This window comes from Parasteatoda tepidariorum, chromosome 1 (genome assembly GCF_043381705.1).
Source record: "Parasteatoda tepidariorum isolate YZ-2023 chromosome 1, CAS_Ptep_4.0, whole genome shotgun sequence".
NCBI lineage: Eukaryota > Metazoa > Arthropoda > Arachnida > Araneae > Theridiidae > Parasteatoda > Parasteatoda tepidariorum.
The window spans coordinates 11592326-11615446 of record NC_092204.1 but is presented as its reverse complement, the minus strand read 5'-3'; the positions used below and the strand labels follow the sequence as shown (position 1 = coordinate 11615446).

At 29.9% G+C, this 23121-nt stretch overlaps 6 non-coding genes across 6 annotated transcripts; all 6 read left to right on the top strand.

Annotated features, from left to right (window-relative positions):
• The first annotated feature begins 5281 nt into the window (after window positions 1-5281).
• On the top strand, window positions 5282-5354 carry TRNAR-UCU (transfer RNA arginine (anticodon UCU)). The gene has a single exon. It is a non-coding gene; the product is annotated as a tRNA-Arg (tRNA).
• Window positions 5355-5544: 190 nt separating this feature from the next.
• TRNAR-UCU (transfer RNA arginine (anticodon UCU)) lies at window positions 5545-5617 on the top strand. The gene has a single exon. It is a non-coding gene; the product is annotated as a tRNA-Arg (tRNA).
• Window positions 5618-6343: 726 nt separating this feature from the next.
• TRNAR-UCU (transfer RNA arginine (anticodon UCU)) lies at window positions 6344-6416 on the top strand. Its single transcript has one exon. It is a non-coding gene; the product is annotated as a tRNA-Arg (tRNA).
• Window positions 6417-6602: 186 nt separating this feature from the next.
• On the top strand, window positions 6603-6675 carry TRNAR-UCU (transfer RNA arginine (anticodon UCU)). The gene has a single exon. It is a non-coding gene; the product is annotated as a tRNA-Arg (tRNA).
• Window positions 6676-7401: 726 nt separating this feature from the next.
• On the top strand, window positions 7402-7474 carry TRNAR-UCU (transfer RNA arginine (anticodon UCU)). The gene has a single exon. It is a non-coding gene; the product is annotated as a tRNA-Arg (tRNA).
• A 14443-nt stretch (window positions 7475-21917) lies between these two features.
• Window positions 21918-21989, top strand: TRNAM-CAU (transfer RNA methionine (anticodon CAU)). Its single transcript has one exon. It is a non-coding gene; the product is annotated as a tRNA-Met (tRNA).
• The last annotated feature ends 1132 nt before the right edge of the window (window positions 21990-23121 follow it).

The window sequence follows — 23121 nt, the reverse complement described above, 5'->3', positions numbered from 1 at the left end:
AGCAAAACAATTTATTTTTCAAGTTTTACATGCGAGAAAATATTTATTCAAATACAAAAATAATCGTGTATGTTGCGCTTTTTTATTTAATTGTTTTCGTATTTTGTGAATAAAATTTAGCATGTATATATCAGAAATTTTCTCGAAGAAATTCTTAGATTTAACTTTTTGAAACCACTTTATTTGGACGAAAATATTTACACACACATTTGTAAGTTTTAAATTTAAACTGTAAATATCAATTCTCTGGTGATTGCAGCAGACAAACCTCAATTTTGTCATTGAACATTTTGTGTGCTTCTATGTAAGTTTTAATACCAACCTTTTCAAACTTTGATATCTTAACAAGTAGATATCAGTTGCACATTAATTGTTTAATACATAGGTTCACATTAAAGTTACTGTAGCCCGATTTTTTTAATATGCAATTAAATATTTTTAAAAATCTGCTTCTTACTTTAATTTGTAATTCAATACTTTTGTTTTGTACAACTTGGCAAAATTCTGACAGTAATATTCAATGCGCCTTCAAACATAAAAGAGTCCTACATAAAATTTTGATAAAGTTGCGGCCCGCCATTTGATTTGTGTTTTTAATTGTGGCCCCCGGCCTCATGCTAGTTGGAAACCCCTGCTTTAGACCTATATGCATCTTCCAGACACAGCGTTCAATGTTTTGAACAACATTTGGTACAGTTTTATTATTTTAAAAGTAATATGATTTTTTTTGGTATGCCTTTACACAGTGATTATCCACTTCAAAACAAATTTTATTTATAAATTTTATATTGTTGATAGGGGTTTTAGACCATTGTGCAATGTATAAAAAAATTAATCTTTTTAATGAAACGAAAAAAAAGTTAATTTTAATAAATGGATTTTTTAAAAAAAAATTTCTATTGCATTTATAAGTTTACTTTCTTCTAAGCTACATATTTCTAAGTACAATTCGCATTTGTTTCTTTCCAAAATTTAAATCTTGGGTCTGAGGAGGATTTATAAAAAATTAAAATAAATGAGTAAATCAGAAAATTTTTTGATAGGAACCTGCTTACATAGTGAATTTACTCTTAAATGTTCAGATTCATACTAATAAATATTATAAATTTTTAATAATTAAAATGACTACGCTAATTTATTTATGATACTTAACTATGAAACTAGCCTTAGGGTCTATGAACTCGCTAGAAGTACTGCATGACAATTGTTAGTTGTAAATTACAATTAGAAAGCACTAGTTAGTATAACAATGTCAATCGTATGCGAAGTTCTGTAAATATTTGCATGCTGACTAGATTCTTAAGGCTTACGTGCTTACGTCTTGTAAGTCCGTTTGTCCAACATCACCAGATAATATTGACTTATAAGAAATATTACCCGATGAAGGAATAGTATTTTCCCTTGTCATATTGGATTTTAGAATCTTATTTATTGGAGAAAGTTTCGATATTCGATTTTTTTCTTCTATAAACTTTGATTACGGTTCCTTTAAAAAATAAGGTGGGGTGTATAAAATAATAAAGTCTTCGCTTTGGTAATTTTTAGAACTTCGAATATTTAACTTAAAAATTTAAAGCATAGAAATTATGCGGTAAACAATGAACAGTATTTGAAGCTTGTTGCCTAAGGGAAATAAAAAGTCAAGGTTTAATATTTAAGGCAAAGCTGTAGTTCAGTAACATCTTACTTTGAATCTGAACCTTAGAACAAACAAATAACTTACATATTTGAAAAGTTGATAATTTTTTTACGAAATATATCTAATTTAGCGAGACTTTTCAACCTAGATTAAATTAAATAAATAAATAATTTTCAGTTTTTGAAAAATGTTCCGAGCCCAAATAATACAGCTTTGGAGTAAGTTTTTTAATGTAAAAAATTGGATCAGAAACGTTTATTGTAATTTTTTTATTTTCACAAATGTGTGGCTTTTCTTTGTATTGACATTTTGCGCCATTTTCAGAATTAGCATAGAGGGCGCTGAATAAACTTGACCTAACAGTTATGAATAACTGTTGCAAACTCGCAACAGTTTTGAAAACAGCACGTTGTATTCGACAAAATGTTATTACATATGTTTATTTTTGTTCGAACAAACGAAACACCTATTTGATTGAAACTGAAAAAATAGTTTGAACGCAATTCATACAAAAATAAATACATTTTTCGAAAACCTAAAAAGATGGGTAGGTAGGTAAGAACTTTATTTTCGTCACACTAGAGCTGCTCAATGGGCTATTGGCGACGGTCTGGGAAGCATCTCTGAGGATGATTCGAAGACAACCACCGCAATTTTGATCCTCTGCAGAGAGAATGAGCTTCCTTGCTTTGGTAGCCCGACAAATCTGAGCGTGAAGTCGAGTACTTTACGATAGAACAGTTTAACGAGGACCAATACCGCACACCCTCGGTCCCTATGCAGACTGATCAAAGTGGTCACACACCTGCACACTGACCGCAGCTGCTGACTTCGGTATTCATCTGGAAACCGTGTCTTTACGATCAGTCCACTGCGGGACTAAAAAGGAGGCACGTGTATAATATGAAAATATTTTTTGAAAATGCTGATTGAAATTTTTCTGATAGTCTTGATGATTTTACCGTTGGTTTCATTATTAACAGTTTTATTAATTATAGGTTAATTATATTTATTTTTTAAAAAAATATAAGAAATCCCAAAATATTTCATTCTACATTTCTGTAAACTTCCTAGAAACCAGAAACTTGGTATTTTACACGTTTTGTGAGATACTGAAGTGCAGCAAATATCAAGCATTTGTTTATTTACAGAAAATAAATAAATATTGCAAAAATATTTTTTAAGTTTACTACCTTCATCTTCACCTCTCTGATGCTAGAATACGTACCAAAAAAGTATAGATTATAAATAGATTACAATTGCCAGTTCATAAAACTCTTCTCATGTTTTCGTAAATAAGCTGGACCCCTCTTTGCGTTTTTCCTTAACTTTAACTGCAGTAAACTAGATTTAAGATTTCCAATTAAAGATTGCATTAAACAAAATTTACGTATAATAATATCTCGTAAAATTTTGAGTAAAATATTTGTTAAAAAACTTTTGTATTTTCCTTTTGTGTTCAAAACTGCTGACCTCTAAACTACATTGAAGAAATTTTTTCTAAAAATTTTTTCTTTCCCGGAATTAAACTTTTATTTCACATTTTAAATGTTTCCATGCATAATTTTTTTGCGAAATTCTTTAAAATTTGTTTTTTAAGAAAATTCTGAAATTTTTATGCATTACGTAAGCAGTGCCTCCCTTTTGTTAAAAAAAAATCATAAACCTTCTCCCTTTGTTAAGTGCTTACGTACTATTTGAACGATCCCTTAAGTGAAATCATCAGAAAATAATAAGAATTCGGCTTTGGTTTATTGGTACAACATACATTTGCAGGCTTGCGTGCTCAATTAAGACTTATAAACATTTGTCAAGTAGAAGAACAGATAGCACAATATAGAGAAGGACATCCCAAAGAGTACATTCAGGGTTACGGCGAGATTCGAACCCGCCAACTCCACGCTTAACAGAGAGTTTGGCGGTCAGGGAGGCTCCAATAAGAATTCGCTTTTAGCAAATAAACTGCTCCTTATCAAAATCGAATTTTCCCACTGCTGCCAAAAATATTCATTAGACAAATTTAAAATTGTAAAATATAAATAAAAACAAGAACGAATAATTGGAAAGCATGACATTTTAAACAGTTAATGTTTAAACAGTTAATGCAAGCAAAAAAATATATTGTGATTCAGTAAAATTGAAATTTCGTTCAGTAAATTTAGAATTTTCATAACCTTCCAGAAATTATACGCTGGCTGCACCTTTGATAGTTTCTTATAAGTTCGAATTTAAAAAAATCGACTAGATGTCACCCCCTGCCTGCATTTACCTTCGCGGTGCCAAAAGGGGCTCTTGTACTTTTGTTAAAATTTATCTCACCCTGCATGCAGAGAATCCGGCTCTTTTTCACGGTTCCACCACCCCACCATAACCCCCAGACTTCCGCGGCCCACAGAGGTGTTGACGTCACGCGTAAACGGAGCTTCCCCATTGGTCCAACTGAAGGATTCAGCATCGATTTCCACAGCGTTACCTAGGAAACGACGGCATGACGTAAGCGTTACACTTTTTCTGAATGAGAGGACATAAAACTGTCGTTTTCTCTCTACAAATTCATTAACTAAATCCAGGAGGTGATTTCATTTGAATTCCTTCTTTTTTTTTTAGAAAGAACTTGAGTGAGCTTGCAGCTCACACATTCTTTTCCGGATTTTTCTAACCTCTTTTTCTATTTCCACTTACTCAAAAAGGAGGGGAAAAAAAATAAAAATAGAAAGGGGGTTATGGAAAGCGAGTATTTAATGCCATGATTCTTTTTATACATTCTTTTAACAGTTTTTTCTTTTTTTTAAATTTTTAAAAAAAAGATCAAAAAGAAATATTGAGCACATTTTTCTGTAAGATAAGAAAAAAGGAGGAATTTTATTGTTGAGCATGATTTTCTTCATTACTTTTCCAACGTATGAGTATATGTATACATCTATATTTTGCTCTAAGATACTTATAATTATAGCTATTACAAATTACAGATAGAAAAAAAACAGAAAGGTTGAGTTTACAGAAGAAAGTACAGAATGAAAATGTATAAAAAATTTTACTAGTAAAAGTGATATTTTTTTAATTCGAATCTTGTAGATGATATTCTCACATTTTCTCGGCAGAAAAATTTACTAATTATTGACTCTTCCGATTTCTGTAAATCATTTCACAAATTAAAATTTGTAAATAAATTAAACGATAATAAATTGAAATCAGTACATAAATTAAAAATCGTAAAATCAATGCAGTAACTCCCAAAATAAATATCGACGACAAAATCACGCGAATAGGATTCTTTAAAAAAAGAGATACTCAATTAAGTGTATGTAAAACATGGTGCTCTTTAAAGAAAAAAAAATGAAAGAAAGAACATTATTTCAAGAGCGAACAATCTTTTATACATTCGCGATTTCGGAATTTTTTATTTTATATTATTATTTTGAAATTCCAGCTGAAGCCAGTCGTTACCGATTTGCACATTTAATCTGCAAATCGATTTAGAAATAGATTTGCACATTTAAATGAAGACTTCCTCAAAAGTATTTCTGACACAATATACATATCTTATTGAACACACTAATTTTAAATTTTTAAACTTGAAGAATACGTTTTTATTAAAGAAACACTCATTACACTTAATACAAAAATTACGTACTTCTGAACGTCCTTGTAGCGCAGTGGATAGCGCGTTGGACTTCTAATCCAAAGGTCCCGGGTTCGAATCCCGGCAAGGATGAATTGAAGTGTATTTCTCTTTCATGGTCGAAAGAAATAGATTTGCACATTTAAATGAAGACTTCCTCAAAAATATTTCTGACAAAATATACATATCTTATTGAACACACTAATTTTAAATTTTTAAACTTGAAGAATACTTTTTTATTTAAGAAACACTCTTTACATACAAAAATTACGCTCGTTTGAACGTCCCTGTAGCGCAGTGGATAGCGCGTTGGACTTCTAATCCAAAGGTCCCGGGTTCGAATCCCGGCAAGGATGAATTGAAGTGTATTTCTCTTTCATGGTCGAATGAAATAGATTTGCACATTTAAATAAAAACTTCCTCAAAAATATTTCTGACAAAATATACATATCTTATTGAACACACTAATTTTGAATTTTTAAACTTGAAGAATACTTTTTTATTTAAGAAACACTCATTTCATACAAAAATTACGCACGTTTCAACGTCCTTTTAGCGCAGTGGATAGCGCGTTGGACTTCTACTACTGTGCTACTCCGCTAACGCATCAAAAAGGATGAATTGAAGTGTATTTCTCTTTTATGGCCGAATGAAATAGATTTGCACATTTAAATGAAGACTTCCTCGAAAGTATTTTTGACACAATATACATATCTTATTGAACACACTAGTTTTTAATTTTAAAACTTGAAGAATACGTTTTTATTTAAGAAACACTCATTACACTTAATACAAAAATTACGTACGTTTGAACTTGCTTGTAGCGCAGTGTATAGCGCGTTGGACTTCTAATCCAAAGGTCCCGGATTCGAATCCCGGCAATGATGAATTGAAGTGTATTTCTCTTTTATGGCCGAATGAAATAGATTTGCACATTTAAATGAAGACTTCCTCAAAAGTATTTCTGACACAATATACATATCTTATTGAACACACTAATTTTAAATTTTTAAACTTGAAGAATACGTTTTTATTTAAGAAACACTCATTACACCTAATACAAAAATTACGTACGTTTGCAAGTCCTTGTAGCGCAGTGGATAGCACGTTGGACTTCTAATCCAAAGGTCCCGGGTTCGAATCCCGGCAAGGAGGAATTGAAGTGAATTTCTCTTTTATGGCCGAATGAAATAGATTTGCACCTTTTAAATGAAGACTTCCTCAAAAGTATTTCTGACACAATACATATCTTATTGAACACACTAATTTTAAACTTGAAGAATACGTTTTTGTTTAAGAAACACTCATTACACTTAATACAAAAATTACGCACTTTTGAACGTCCTTGTAGCGCAATGGATAGCACGTTGGACTTCTAATCCAAAGGTTCCGGGTTCGAATCCCGGCAAGGATGAATTGAAGTGCATTTCTCTTTTATGGCCGAATGAAATAGATTTGCACATTTAAATGAAGACTTCCTCGAAAGTATTTCTGACACAATACATATCTAATTGAACACACTAATTTTAAATTTTTAAACTTGAGGAATACGTTTTTATTTAAGAAACACTCATTACATTAAATACAAAAATTACGTACGTTTGAGCGTCCTTGTAGCGCGTTGGACTTCTAATCCAAAGGTCCCGGGTTCGAATCCCGGCAAGGATGAATTGAAGTTTATTTCTCTTTTATGGCCGAAAGAAATAGATTTGCACATTTAAATGAAGACTTTCTCGAAAGTATTGTGTGCTGGTGGGTGACCACTTGGATCAGCCTGTGTAGGGACCGAGGGTGTTGTGCGGTATTGGTCCTCGTTAAACTGTGCTACCGTAAAGTGCTCGATTTCGCGCGCAGGTCGTCGGGCTACCGAAACGGGGGTGCTATCCCCTCCGCAGAGGATCAAAGTTGCGATGGCGTGTCTTCGGATCATCCTCCGGGATGCTTCCCAGACCGTCGCCAATAGCCCATTGAGCAGCTCTAGTGCGACGTAAATTAACAACAACAACATCCTCGAAAGTATTTCTGACACAATATGCATATCTTATTGAACACACTAATTTTAAATTTTTAAACTTGAAGAAACCGTTTTTATTTAAGAAACACTCTTTAGACATAATACAGAAATGGCGCACGTTTGAACGTCCTTGTAGGGTAGTGGATAGCGCGTTTGACTTCTGATCCAAAGGTCCCGGGTTCGAATCCCGGCAAGGATGACCTGAATAGTGTTTCTCTCCTATTACCGAAAGAGAATGATTAGCATACTTAAAGGATGTCTTCCTCAAAAGAATTTCTTTCACATTTAATGTATTGCTATCTTTTTGGTTTCGTGAATGCCACGGAAGATAACGTTACGTGTATGGCACTACTCAAATGCCAATAAGTGATAGATGGGAATAATTAAAAGAAGACAGCAACAAAAGAAATTTGTTTACGACGCAGAAATTTTTTCTCTTCGAACATTTTTTAAAATTTCAAGTGTATAGAGTATGGTTTATGTAGTTTATTAAATTCAATATTGTTAAACAAGATTATAAAGCACGTTTGAACGTTTTTGAAGCTCAGTGAGCAGTGCGGTTACATGTAACGAAAATTCCATGGTCGAGAGATCTTCTACACGCATTACTCAAATTATATAACAACCAAACTTTACTATAATATCCTCTCATACTTCTTATAAATTACAATTACTCAATTAAGAGCCGTGATGAATCAAGGAATTCAACGTTCCAATGAGGTGAACTGCGTTCGAATCCCAGCGATGGTTGGTCGATACGAACTTCGCACCCAGCTTGCATCGACCACAGTACTGACGTGAAATATTCTCAGTGGTAGACGGATAGTGGGTTAGAATCCAATTGCCATCGGGCTAACCGTGGGAGGTTCTCGTGGTCTTCCTCTCCATGTCACGCAAAGGCGGGTTTGTTCTATTAAAAAAATTTCCAAGAAAACAAATTTCTCCCATTACTTGATCCAGGAGTTCTCTTGTCTTCTGGATAGTGTTCAACATTGCAAGATCTCAGAGTTGGACATTAGTAGTCGTAAACCCACAAAATTGGGTTGGCATTTCAACGACGGTTATGAAATGAAATAAAAAGTACACAATTAAAATACATCTATATAATACCATTAATCTACAATTTTAAACCATTGGAATCCATCGTCCTCTTAAAATGATTGTTCCATTTCTCAAATAAAAAGAGAATAAATATGATAGGACGCTTATTATATTTTAATGATTAATTTCTTAGATACAGGATAGTACTGGCTAGCATATTTAGTAACATAAATATTTGGATCAAGCGTTAAAGCACTGCGCTTTTTAAAAGTTTGGGAGATCTTTCTACCCTCGACCGTCAATAGGGTATACACATGGTAAGAAAATTCTAAATATACCTATAATTCTTTTCATTTAATTTTTAAATATAAACAATAGGTGGAAATTTACTTTATTCTTCAATAATTTTCGATACGTGTAAATTCAATGTCATGACCACTGATCGGAACATGAGATATAGTACGTGCTTCAAATAATATTCTCGTTTAATTTTTTCTGACAAAATAATATCTATACCGTTTTGCAATCAACAGTTTTCGCAAAAACTGTTGAATTGAAAACTGTTTCGCAAAATTCATTAAATTGTATACATATTTGTCCCTTTATTTAACTTTTAAAAAAATGCAGTCGTGTTTCTATTTAACGAACTTCTATTTTGCGAATTTCTCTATTTTGCGATTCTCTTTACTTCGAGATCTGCTTTCCCAATTTCCCAAAATATTTCAGATTGTTTCAAACTTGTTAATGCATTTTATGGGGGAAATGTGCTTGAATTGATTTTCGATGCCACTTAACTTTTAGAGAAAGCAGTAAAATTCCTTGCTTTTTTTTTGTTTGCATTTCGAAATAAAACTCAGACAGAATTAACGGATTTTCTCAGTAGCAATTAAACTTAAGAACGCACGTGGTAATGTGTGGTTAAAATTACTTTTATAATAAATGCAGCTATAATTTTATACATAAATTTAGCATTTTTCAGTTGAAAATGTACGTAGCATGATAGTGTAACACTGGATAATATTTTCCATTATTCTTGCTTTCCATGCAGTTTTCCATTGTTTTTAAGATTTATAAAACAAGTAGTAGATGCTAGTATATAAGATGAAGCTGTATGAATTACAATTATAATTGTCTCTAGTGTTTATGAATTTAAAACCTGTTTTGTGTTGTTTAAGTATTTCAAAAGGTGTTTTTCTATTATTCTAATTCTTCTATTATTCCTATATTCTAAACGAATTTTCTACATAACGAACTTATTATCTGGATTTAGCGACTTCGTAAAATAGAGATCCGATTGTATTTTTTGTTTTTGTGAAATTTTCGTTATAAGAATCATCCAAATCGATTTTCATCAGCTTCAATTTAAATAAAATTAAAAAAATCTTAAAAAAATGACACACGGGTAGCTTTAAATTACTGATTCAAAACCAGCAGATTCTTCTTTTCTTTAAAGTTTTGATTAAAATATCTTAGAAATTCTAAAAAATTATCAAGCTCTATTTCTTCCAATCCAATAAAGTGATCCTTGAATTTCTTCCTTGATTTTTTTAACACATTGAATGCCAGGCTAATTTTACATGGCTTGCCCGTCTGGCCAAATGGTAAATAACTACAAACTAAATTTGCAAGTATTAGACAGATTTTGCTAGCTTTTCAAAGAGTTTAGCATGACATATCTGAATAAAGTGGTGAATTACATAAGCCTACGAATTGTTTAGAAATAGTGGTGGATAAAAATCTACTAAATTGAATTTATTAAACAAAGAGTCACAATTAATAAACTACCACTTGAAAATATTTATTCACTGTCCGGAGCAAGTTGACATCTCTGTGTATATAAATAAAACTATATTTCTATGTTCTGTATTGCATTCATTTCTTCAAACCATTTTAGTAACGATAATAATATTTTTAAAAAATTTAAAATGTACTCAAATTGTGTGTTTTTAATAATCTTGGCTTCGCCGGTCACCGGTGACCCCCATGGCATTCAACGTGTTAATAGATATTGTGCTGTGTAATAATATCATATCCTTAAAAGATAGCTAGGAACAAAATAATATTTACAACACAATTAATTATAGAATTTTATCTTTCCCTCTTATTAGTCAAGACTTGGTATAAACAAATATTGACCACTTCTTTTTTCTTCGTAGGAATGGATTTTAAAAAAAACTGGTAGTCATATTTCTGGAAAACTCATTCGCATAAAACAAAATTGTATCAAAAATGTTAATAAGAAAATAATAAATGACCACAAAAGCTGGTGAAAGCTTAAAGGGATAAAAAGTAGGCAGAAATAGGCGTGTCCAAGGACTCCTTACTTTAATTGGAAGTCAGATGTCAAACTTCAAACTTCTGAATACCTTGTTGGAATTACAAACTCCCCATTGGTGGAATGGCCAGCTTTTTATCTTTCCCGCCCTCAATCCCCCCCCCCAAATGCACGCACCATGCATTTCGACCACCTGCCTCCGGTCATATTTTGAGGCAGGGGGGTGACTCTTTCCATGTGCCGGCCAGCACCCCCTTTTTGTAATCAATGTCCCTACATGCAACCTCAATTATGTCAGGCTTTTATGGGGGAGTCCACCGCTTTGTTGAAGTCCAGTGGGTTTTTCAGGCCCCTGGGGGCTTCCATTTAGATGAAGTTTTGCATCATATGCATGGGTGAGCTGTCATTTTTCTAATGGGGATAATTTTCTCTAGTTAAAGTGGTTTTAAATTTTTTTTTTTTTAAATGATGTTTTCGAATCTGTTAGTTAAGTTAGTTTTATTTGAGAATTTAGAGGACGCTTAAAAATAATACAGGCAATCAGGAATCTTTTGAGATAGTAGCAGCCAAAATAAATTAGTTTTCATCCTTAAGTTTTTTTCTTTCTTTTTTTTTTAAAAAAAAAGGGCGGTTGTTTCTATTTTAGTCGTAAATTATATAAATTGGTTACTTTTCCAAGCAGTCGAATCTTTTATTTATTATTAGTAATAATGTCGAATTAAATATTTTAAAGATTTAAAATATGATAAGGTTTTAGATTTGAATGAATGAGGTTAATATTATGCGTAATAAAGTATTAAACTATGCGATGTGTATTAGGAATTATTTTAACTCTATGATAAAATAAAATGATAAATAAAGAAAAAAAATTTAGTAACTCACAAGGGAAATTTCATTATTTTTGCTATATTTTTTATTATTTAGCAAATGAATCATAGGGAACGTTTGCTAAGAAATAAGCTAAAATTTACTCACAATTCCATTTTTTTTCTTCTTCTTTTACTGAGAAGATTTTGTTTATTATGGCAAAAATTTTATAGGCACTTAGCAAAAAATGTTTTTAAAATTGAAAATTATGAAAAACAAAAAAGATTCGAAACTGTATCACTGTGTATGAAATTATATGCTAAAAAATATTTTTTTTCTTTATTTATTGAAATGCTAAATTAGTTATAAGTTATTTATCGTTAATATTTTTTTTTTATCTGCATTAATTCCTTTATATTATTTTTATTGTCTGCGTAGATACGCTGCACAGTAATTCTTTTTTAAAACTGCGAGGCACTCGAAAACAAAAACTTCAAAATTAAAACTACGATTAAATAGAGAAATAAATAAAAATAAATCAAATGAATAAAAGTTCGAATCTGCGTATTGCTTATAAAAATCATTCGCTAAGAGAAAAATATAATTTATTATTTAGTTTTTTTTTTTTTTTTTTTTTTTTTTTTTTCTTTTTNTTTTTTTTTTTTTTTTTTTTTTTTTTTTTCAGCAGACTGAGAGTTTTTTTTTTCTTTTTGGAGGGGTGAAAAAGAAGATATTGCATGATCCTTTTTCTAGAAATGCCTGCACTAATTAATTAGGCCATTTTAATTTCTACCTATCGAACTGCATGTGAAAATCCAATTGTTAGATAATGAAAAAGCATCCTTTTCAACATGCAGGCCGTTTTCAATTCCCTACTAATCGAAAATGTGTTTCAATTAGAGCTCCCCATACTTTTGATCATTCATTATCCACTTTCAAGAATGAATATTTCTTTAAGTCGATAGTAACAGCCCGATTTCTTTAAATAAAAAATATGTAGATCAAACTGAGCCTTAAAGAGATGTTAAAAATGTTTAATGTGCCTTTAGTTTCTTTATTTGAATTTTCTAGATGAAAAAAATATTAATATTTTATTTCAGTGAATTCAGCATGAAAAAAATTTCGAAACATGAAAAATATTAAATCATCACCATAATAAACATCGCCTTGTTTTAGAGTTTCTTCTTACTTAAAAACTACAGTTTTTAAAAAGCAACGAGTAATTAGTATTAAAAAGTATTTGAAAAATAAAGTATCGCGAGATTCAGAATAGACATCGTCTTGTTTTAGAGTTTCTTCTTATTTAAAAACCACAGTTTTTAAAAAAGTAACGAGTAATTAGTATTAAAAAGTATTTGAAAAACAAAGTATCGCGAGATTCAGAATAGACATCGTCTTGTTTTAGAGTTTCTTCTTATTTAAAAACTACAGTTTTTAAAAAGTAACGAGTAATTAGTATAAAAAAAGTATTTGAAAAATAAAGTATCGTGAGATTCAGAATAGACATCGTCTTGTGTTAGAGTTTCTTCTTATTTACAAACTTCAGTTTTTAAAAAGTAACGAGTAATTAATATAAAAACGTATTTGAAAAATAAAGTATTGTAAGATTCGGAATAAACATCGCCTTGTTTTTGAGTTTCTTCTTATTTAAAAACAAGAGCTTTTAAAAAGTAACGAGTAATTAGTATAAAAAAGTATTTGAAAAACAAAGTATCGTAAGATTCGGAATAAATATCGCCTAGTTTTTGAGTCTCTTCTTATTTAAAAACTGCACTTTTTTTAAAAAGTAACGAGTAATTAGTATAAAAAAAGTATTTGAAAAATAAAGTATCGCGAGATTCGGAATAAACATCGCCTTGTTTTTGAGTTTCTTCTTATTTAAAAACAAGAGCTTTTAAAAAGTAACGAGTAATTAGTATAAAAAAGTATTTGAAAAACAAAGTATCGTAAGATTCGGAATAAATATCGCCTAGTTTTTGAGTCTCTTCTTATTTAAAAACTGCACTTTTTTTAAAAAGTAACGAGTAATTAGTATAAAAAAAGTATTTGAAAAATAAAGTATCGCGAGATTCGGAATAGACATCGCATTGTTTCAGAGTTTCTTCTTATTTAAAAACTACAGTTTTAAAAAAGTAACGAGTAATTAGTATAAAAACATATTTGAAAAATAAAGTATCATGAAGAAAAAAAGTTTTTATTATGAAAATATGGCTTAAATAGTTTTCTTGAAAATCAGTCAAGAGTCTGAACCACTAATGTTCATTTAATTTTTTGTGTATTAGGTCGTATCTNAAAACAAAGTATCGCGAGATTCAGAATAGACATCGTCTTGTTTTAGAGTTTCTTCTTATTTAAAAACTACAGTTTTTAAAAAAGTAACGAGTAATTAGTATTAAAAAGTAGAAAAATAAAGTACCGTAAGATTCGGAATAGACATCGTCTTGTTTTAGAGTTTCTTCTTATTTAAAAACCACAGTTTTTAAAAAGTAACGAGTAATTAGTATTAAAAAGTATATGAAAAATAAAGTATCGTAAGATTCGGAATAGACATCGCATTGTTTTAGAGTTTCTTCTTATTTAAAAACTACAGTTTTAAAAAAGTAACGAGTAATTAGTATTAAAATATATTTGAAAAATAAAGTATCGTGAGGAAAAAAAGTTTTTATTATGAAAATATGGCTTAAATAGTTTTTTTGATTATCAGTCAAAAGTCTGAATCACTAATGTTTATTTAATCTTTGGTGTATTTGTGGTCGCATTTCTGGTAATCAAACTTTTTTCACTCATATACAAAACTCCTTCTCCACCGATAATTCCATGTGAAATATAATTCTAATTATAATAATTTATTATTTTTTAATGTTTCATTTAATAATTTCTTGAAAGAAAATTTCAAATTTTAAAACTCGCAAATTTTATATGATTTTAAGTGACTAGAAATTTTTTAATTAAAAAGTAAAAACAATTATGATAAAAATTTGTGCGAAATCTATCATTTAGAGTCTAAGTTATTAAATTACAAAAATTTGTGTTCAGATTTTGATTTTCAAAGACTATTCAACCGATTCATTTCAAATTTTGGATTAGGCGTAGTTTAAAATGATGCAAAATGAGCATATTTTAGAGTTATTGAAAATTCTTTCAACCATTAAATCAAATAATAATATTTAATTAACGATAATTTCTTTTTGGGGAGATTAATTTTGGACAAAGGAATTTTATAATTGTGGGAAATAAATTTTTATTTTGCTTAAAAAGCTCCGAAAATCGGACGAAGTACGCAAAAAGTGAAATTAAATATTAAAAAAATATATTTTTTTTAAAAAAAAAAAAAAGACGCACATTTTATTCGCTTTCCTGATTAAAATATGGGAATTCTACTTTCTAAATTGCTGCTCTCCTTCTTATTTGTATGGTTAATACAAATCTTTTGAAAAAAAAATGGAAAAAAAAGAAAGTTTGTTTCCTTAGAAAAAGAACGCTCTTGTGTCCTACTTAAGTAAATTAATAGTAAGTATTAATAAATTAGCATTTGTGCTCATCCTATCAAATCCATAAGGTTGACATATCGTACACTAAAATCTAATTATTGCAGCAAAAGTATTGCATAGTGATGTGTTTCGTAAATTGTTATTTACATGCTTTTATTTATTTATTTATTTCATTTTTGCTCGCTCAGGGTTCCTTAATTGTTAAGAAATTTTGTGGAAGAATCTCATTTTATTCATTCACATATACGTGTCGAGAAAAAGTAAAAAATAAAACATCTGCCTTTTTAGATTGGAAAAAATAGTGCTTTATAGCGGTATTTTGACTAATTCCCAAGTTTTGTGTGGATTTTTTTCTTCGCAAAAATTATTAACAATAAAGTTATACACGTAGCAATTTTAGATGGGTAATTTTATGATATATTACTCTTGATCACTTTTAAATTTTTTAAAATTCTCTTTTATATTTTCACTACATTAAAAAGTCGTAAGAATAATCGTCGACACTGTCTTGGGTGTTCGATTTACCGTTACAGTTTGTTTTGATACGCAAAAAACATAGAGCTTCGAAATTTGAAATTACCAAAGTAAAAATTATACACAGAATACAAGGAAATAAAAAAAATTTCAATTTTCAAAATTATTTCGAGCATTAAAGTACCTTTTTTGCGAATTTACTGTCTGGGGAATTGCTACTACAGAGTTGAAATACGACTTACTGAAAACGCCATTTTTATATGAATTTAATCCGATTTTTTTCGAGATTCCAATTTGTTCAAAAGTTATGGTACTTTTAAATGTTTTTCCACGATTTTTTCCACTTTTTTTTAATTTAAATTTATTTGGAAACTCCTCATGCTCCACAAAGTACAGCATGAGACTAACAGGTGTAAGTGGGCAAAGTACAATTGTAAATTAAAGCGAAACATAACAAAATTAAAAATTTAAGTTGCAAACAAAATGGCGTAAAATATTGAGGTTTTCAGCGCATTAAACAAACAAAGACAAAACAGGAAATACCTGAGTGTTTCTGTTTCTATTTTTAAGAGCTTGAATATAAATTGCAATAAAATATAACGTGTTCTACTGTGTCAACGTCTTGACTACGAGAACAAAAATTGGGATTCACTAAATTAAACCTAAACGAGTAGCAATTGAAATTTCCATGTCCTGTATGAATGTGAGTTAGATAGAAGTCGGTAAAAAATTACTACACTTCAACCGCTGAAAAATAGTCGAAAAAAATCTTTTAATCCACACAGCTTTTGGGGAAGCCTGTGTGGATTAAAAAAAGTGTTCTGGTTTCCAGTGTGACTACGGAACAGTGATCAGAAGATCAATACCAATGCAAGTCGCTTCTTTTGGACAACTGGCCCGCTCTATTATTGACGAGACTTTTTCTGCTGTTGTTGCTTTAAATGATGTTTTTTCCAATGCTGAAGAAAATTTTATTTCTGTTTCACGAGCTTTTTCTTTTTCTTCATGCAAAAAAAAGCAAAAAAAAAATTCTCAAACATATAATTTTTTATAATCTGCGATAAAATGGCATAAAAACTAACTAACTCCCTGGCATTACAGTCCATGTTAGACCATGGCCTCACTAACAATTTTTCTCCAAAGTCGCCTGTCTCTAGCTCTTTGTTTCCAGTTTCGGACCTTTAGAATCTTAAGGTCTTTCTCCCTCTCGTCTAAAACCATCTCTTTGCCGGCCTTTCTCTTTTCTTCTGGCCCTGGCACTGCCCCTTGAATATCTTCTTAGTGCCTCTGTTTTCATCCATTCTCTCAAGGTATCCTAGCCATTGAATTCTGTTTGCTTTTACGTAATTGATTATAACTTTTTCTTTAAATAGTCTTAAAATGTCGAAATTGTATCTTCTTCTCCACAGATCACCCTCTTTGACAGGTCCAAAAATAGCTCTAAGAATCTTTCTTTCCCAGGTAATCAGCATTTTTTCTTGTTTCTGGGTTGGAGTCCATGCGACGGGATCAATAATATGGCATAGTATTCAATAATTATGGTTATCGATCTTTATAGAATCCGATACCATCGACATTATCATAACAGAATTTATCGTTGTTCTAACTGTTGGATAAATGATATCTGATCTCTTTTAAACACGGAAGTAAAAGCTTGATTTTCCTCTTGTATCACGTGACCCTTAGCAACAATTTTACCCTAGTCCCAGTTGGGTTCAAAATTGGATCAATATAGGTCCTATAATGACATCCACCGAGGGACTAGATTTTTTAATATTGGTCCTATAATGGCCAATATAGGGCCTATGATGACTGAATAATGAATATAAATATCGGGTGAACCCGACAAACCTTTATTGAGCCAAGATTTGTGAATATTGGTTCAATCAAGGCCCAAGTTATTTAGCTGCTAGGGGCTTTTCAAGGACTGGTATACATGAATACTAATTCTCATGTAGATGTTATTTCTTCTGTTTTAAATTTTGCTTGTGTATTCTTTCAACGAAGAGAAAGGTTATCATTTTCCTCATTCTGTTAATAATGGCCTGCGATTAATTAGATTTATTCTTCTTCAGATTATCAAATATTCCCAATTTCATAACAGGCGAGGATTTATTTATTCCACATGTTTAATACATTTATTGATTATCGTTATGAAGAATAACAAATTCATAGCCATCATTAAAAAAAGGGAATATTTATTACCTTTATTACAACAGATACAGAAAACTGATATATTTTATGAAATAAATAAAGTGTACGATAACGAGTACAAATGTTATTCATTATAGATATAAGCATTATAGATATAAATATAAATAAAAATAATAGAATAAGCATGGAAGCGTACTATACTATCCATTGCTGTTGCACATACTATATTTCACGTACTACATCAATTTATACGTGCACAGCGATTGATGTTGCACGTACTACCAGTTATCGATTTTATTTTTTTTATTTTTTTATAACCGTTGTTGAACAGCCGATCCAATTTTATGGGTTTACGCCTACTAATGTTCAACTCCGTATCCTTGTAATTTTGAACCCAATCCAGAAGACAAGGGAACACCTGGATCAAGTATTGGGAGAAATTTGCCTTCGCGGAGGACTTTTTGATGAAACTCACCCGCATTTGCGTTACATGGAGAGGAAGACCTCGAGAACCTCCTGCTGTTAGCCTGACGGTAAAGGGACTCTAATCCATGATCCGTCTACCACTGAAGATATTTCACGTCAGCACTGTGGTCGGTGCAAACCGGAAGCGGATTCGTCTCGACCAGCCACCGTTGGGATTCGAACCCATTTCACGTGATTGGAAGGCGAACTCTCTATCCCTTGAGGCATAGTGGCTCTTATCGATTATTAAAAGAAATGAAAAATGCATAGAAAGAATAATCACGATATTCTCGCATTTGATAATTTTCGTAATCGGCAACTCTCGCAACATAATCGTATTTCATATTTTTAATTGTCACTCAATGCAGATCGCGAAACATGGCAATCATGACTGATATTTTTAATACCAGCCATGACTACTATGCCACATAAACATGATGGGTGTTTATAAAATTTTAATAACCATCATTATCCAATATTTTAAGGCTATGTCTAGCTCTACAGCCATAAGCTTTACTCTACATGGATACTTAAAAAATACATATATATTTCTTTCATTATTTCTTATCTACTATCCAATAGTGGTATTTGTAACAACAAATAGCCGTTTTTTTTTAAGAGCCCTTTTTAAATAATTAAATATTATTTTCGATAACCATTAATGTAATAATCATGCACCTGTTAAGCCTTTATTAATAATGTGAATGAGTTATGCAAAATTCCACGTCCATAAATTATTCTTTATCATTCTATCAACAATTTTCACTACCTCTCCGCCATTTGCTGCTTGCCCCCACCCCCCAGAGCGAATGCTTCCTCCCCTCTCCTATCATCTTTTTATTTTATTTTTATTTTTCAAGAGCTTCCTGCATAGAGAAAAGCACCTGAACTGTAGGAAGCGGAGTATAATAGATAGTTGTCAAGGTTACGAGGAACTAAAAGTCAGTCTTTTTTTTTTTTCTTTCTTCTTTTTGATACTTTTCTATCAAAACAAACCACCAATCTTATCTTTCTCTTTTTATTTTGAATAGAAATGCTGGATTCTCTTTTTATTGAAAGTTTCGTAGTCCGTATCGGTTTCCTTTAACTTTGGATTGTTGACTTCTTATTTTACTCATCTGAAAAAGAATTTTTTTTTTTTTTCCTTTCTTTCTTTCTTTGCCTTGAGGTTGATGTCTTCTTTTAAATCAATGCACACTTCGGCATTGAATTTTTTTTTCTTTCACATTAAGTGAATTTTTTTTTCTTTTTTTTTATGTTAAAGTTTTGATTTTTTTTTCTTTTTATTATTATTATTATTATACAGCTAACCTTTTAGTTAAGAATAGAAATATGTATAATAAAGTAAGGTTTTGTATAAGTGTCGGCGTGCCGGCGAAAAAAGATAAATTGTTGATAAATTATAATAACAGCACATGAAGGCAAAGTCACAACACGTAAATTTAAAATTTCAACAGTTAAATTTAAAAATAATTTTGTCCTTTCTTCAAATTTACACTTTACAAATTTACACTATTTGAAACCTAACCTGAGTAGAACAATAAAATTCGCACAGTTTTGTTTTAAAACTATTCTTTGTTACTATTTTGTAACTTCCAAACATATATTAAGGCGACAATTTTATCGCCAATGCGTATGATTTTCACGACATTTGTAGGACGTTTGGCGACTATTGTCATCACGTCACCATACTGACGTGAACCCTAGTTATAAATTGAATTGTTGATGATTCTGTTTTATATAAAAATATTTAAAACATAACGTCAGTGCTAAAGCTAAAAAGCTATGTTGAATTAAAACCGTGTTTTATGGTCCGGTCATTATAATAATCATTTATTTTCGACCTATAATGTCAGGTAAGCATCGATAAAATCAACGTGATGAATTAGTAGTTCAGAAATTAGTTGAAACCATATGTTTATTTTTTGATAGTTACCGAACTATTTTTTTTAATAGTAACTTCGAGTAGCTTCTGAAAAGTGATTCTATAAACATATGTAATATAAAATCAACCGTTATTGAAATAAAATATTAAGTTACGTAATAAATTACAAAATCAATTGAGAAAATTGCTTTATTATGATAAATTTTATCAAGTATGAGTTATCCGCGATGACTAACATCGTTTTCGATGACGAATGACACTCGGAATTGTTAATCTTTATTTTAATAATTTGAAGTCATAGAGAAATATATATATATAGTAGTTTCTTCTCTAATGATAGAGCATTTATAAAATAAAAAAAAAATGAAGCGTTTTTTTTTCTTTTTTTATTCTAAGTGCGCTAATATGGCAACACTCGAGCTGTAGTGTTTTCAGCACCACACTGCGGCAAAATACGTAGATGAGCTTATCGTTTTCTTTTATTATTTTTAACTGAATTTAAGACATTCTATGTAATCGTTTGGTTATTTATATTATTTTAGTTCTATGAAATACTTAGACATTAATTATTTAAGGACATTAATTTGCGTGTTAATGAAGGCAAAAGTGCATTTTGTTTAAGTAAACTATGATTTATTTTAAATACTTTAATTTTTCACTATTTTTCTTGTACTTAAATTTATTTCAATGATTTTTAAAATGCATATTTATCTGCATAGCATGCATGAGTACCGTTTTTAAATTAAAGTATAAATTCCTAACAGCTTTATTGATGTAGATGTACTTATTTTCAGGTTCACACCGAAGCGATTGCTTCAGAGAACCCCAAACTTGGTGTAAAACAAGTGTGTACAGGTACAGAGCAAACGAATGATTTCATACTGAAGTTGCAGATCTTTTGCTTGACATTGTGAAAGAAAAGAACTAAAGAACACATACACATTAGAAAGAAATTAGTTAATTTCTATTCTCTGATGATACAATAATAACTTTGACGGAGTATTTTTGTCTCATTCTGTAGAAACAATACAGTTTTTTTTTCTACCTATCTCAATAAAAAGAAATGTAATAAATTCAAAATCCCCTAACTTTGCTAGCTTTACAAGTCTTTTTTTTCCTCCAGAAAAAAATTTGATGACACAGCATCAGCCTTTACAAATTTATTATTTTTTATATTTTTTATAAAAAAAGAAGAAGAAAAAAAATAGTGAAACTGTCGGGCAAATGCAATGAAGATCTTAATATTCGGTAAATAAGAGCATAGTCAAGTGTATTAGAAACTTTAGAGTAGTTTCCGTTGACTTTTATAATTTCGTTTTTTCTTTCTTTTTTAATGAACAAAACTTGCCTGTATACTGTATACAACTTTTCACTTTATATATGCTCATAAGCTAAAAAAAGAAGAAGAAAAAGGAAAAAGAAAAAAAATCAAAAATACAAAAATATACATTTTAAAAAAAGATGATTTCATTAATCCTTATTCAAATAAGTCAAAAAAAAGTTTTTTTTCATAATCGGTGACTTCTTATTGATATAGAAAATATATCTCATTTTTATGATATTAATAGCAATAATGTCGGCACGCATAAAAACAAAAATAATAACGAAAAATAAAGAGAAAAAAATAGCAGGAAAAAATACTCATTAAAAAATAATTTTAATAATTCTCAGTGAAATGGATACTTCCATAGGCCAACAACAAGGTTTTTTTTTCAGTACCCTTAATTATTTACTAATGTAGTTAATAAATTTTATTGAATAATATTATTAGAAAGAGTATTAGCTTGCATCATATAAAAGGAAAAAAAATAAAGAAATACACATAAAACTTAAATGGGCAAAAAAAGAAAAACTTCTTTTATTTCCTCCAATTATTAAGAAATATCATAAACATTTTTTTTTTTAAAAAAAAATGTATGGTTTTTATGGTACTAATAGAAATAATATTAGTACGCGCAACATATCATCACGATTAATCAAACATTGCATAAAGGAGAAGTTCAGCTTACAGGCTTTATTATATTTTATTTATTTTCAATAACTTCACCGAAGCAGAGTGGCGCAGTGGAAGCGTGCTGGGCCCATAACCCAGAGGTCCGTGGATCGAAACCACGCTCTGCTAGAAAATTTTTTCCCTCAATTTTAAACTTGTTAGATTGCTGTAAAATTTTTATTTATTATCTTAATAAATATTTAATAATTTGTGTCAATTTTTATTAAATTTGAATGCTCAATCTAGCTTTCTCTTTTATAACTGAAATTATTAATTTTTAAAATGGAACGACTATCAACATACAAAATAATTGCTTAAAAAGACTCTTTTTTTTTCTATGGATTAAACTTTCTAAACACAGATAATTTACATTTAATTTTGTTTAAAAAAAATTCACAATAAATTTCATTGCATATTTATAAAAATTCTTAGAATTCAGAATAACTTTGCTATAAAGGGGAGAATTATTGGTTATAAAAATACTTTTTTAATTTAAACTTTGATTTCTGTTCACTTGATGGTTCAACTACAAAAGACATTTATTTTTGTTCAGAAACATAAAATTGAGGTCTTGTACTAAACGAAAATTATTAATTTTGATATGCAATTTTAAGTTGAAAATTCTCTTAAATAATCAACAAATAATTTAAAAATTTTGAATTAAAATAGATATAAATAAGTTAAAGATAAATTCGAATTATTTTACTTTTTTTTAAAGGAAATGCTTTGAGTAAATATGAAAAAATTCCCTGAGTTAGTAGTTGTATTTTCCATAAAAATTTAACAAATTACTTTAATGCTTTCAGAATAATAATAATTAAAAAAAGAGAGAACTAAATGAAAGTTTCAATAGAAATTTTTTAGAAAATGTTTATTTATGTATTTTATTGAAATTATCCGAAGGATTAAGTAAAATAATACTTATTTATGAACTTATATGCGTGAGGATATTCAATATTTCTGCCAACAGATGGCGATACTATTAGTTTTAGATTTCATTTTTGAAGAGAATTTTTTTTTTCCTAGCCCTAGAAAGAAGGGTATTTTGAAAACCATAACTTCTTTTTCGTTATCAACAAATGAACAAATTATCGACATTTTATTTTCAGATATATAGTTTGGAATTAATAAAAGAAAAAGAAATTGTTGTTTTTTTAAAAGCGAAACTTTGATTTAATTAGTAAGTTTAGTAAATGAAGTATTTTTTCAATGATTTGTATCTGAGCTAAGAACTGAATACAACACGTTTTCTTATTTTTGA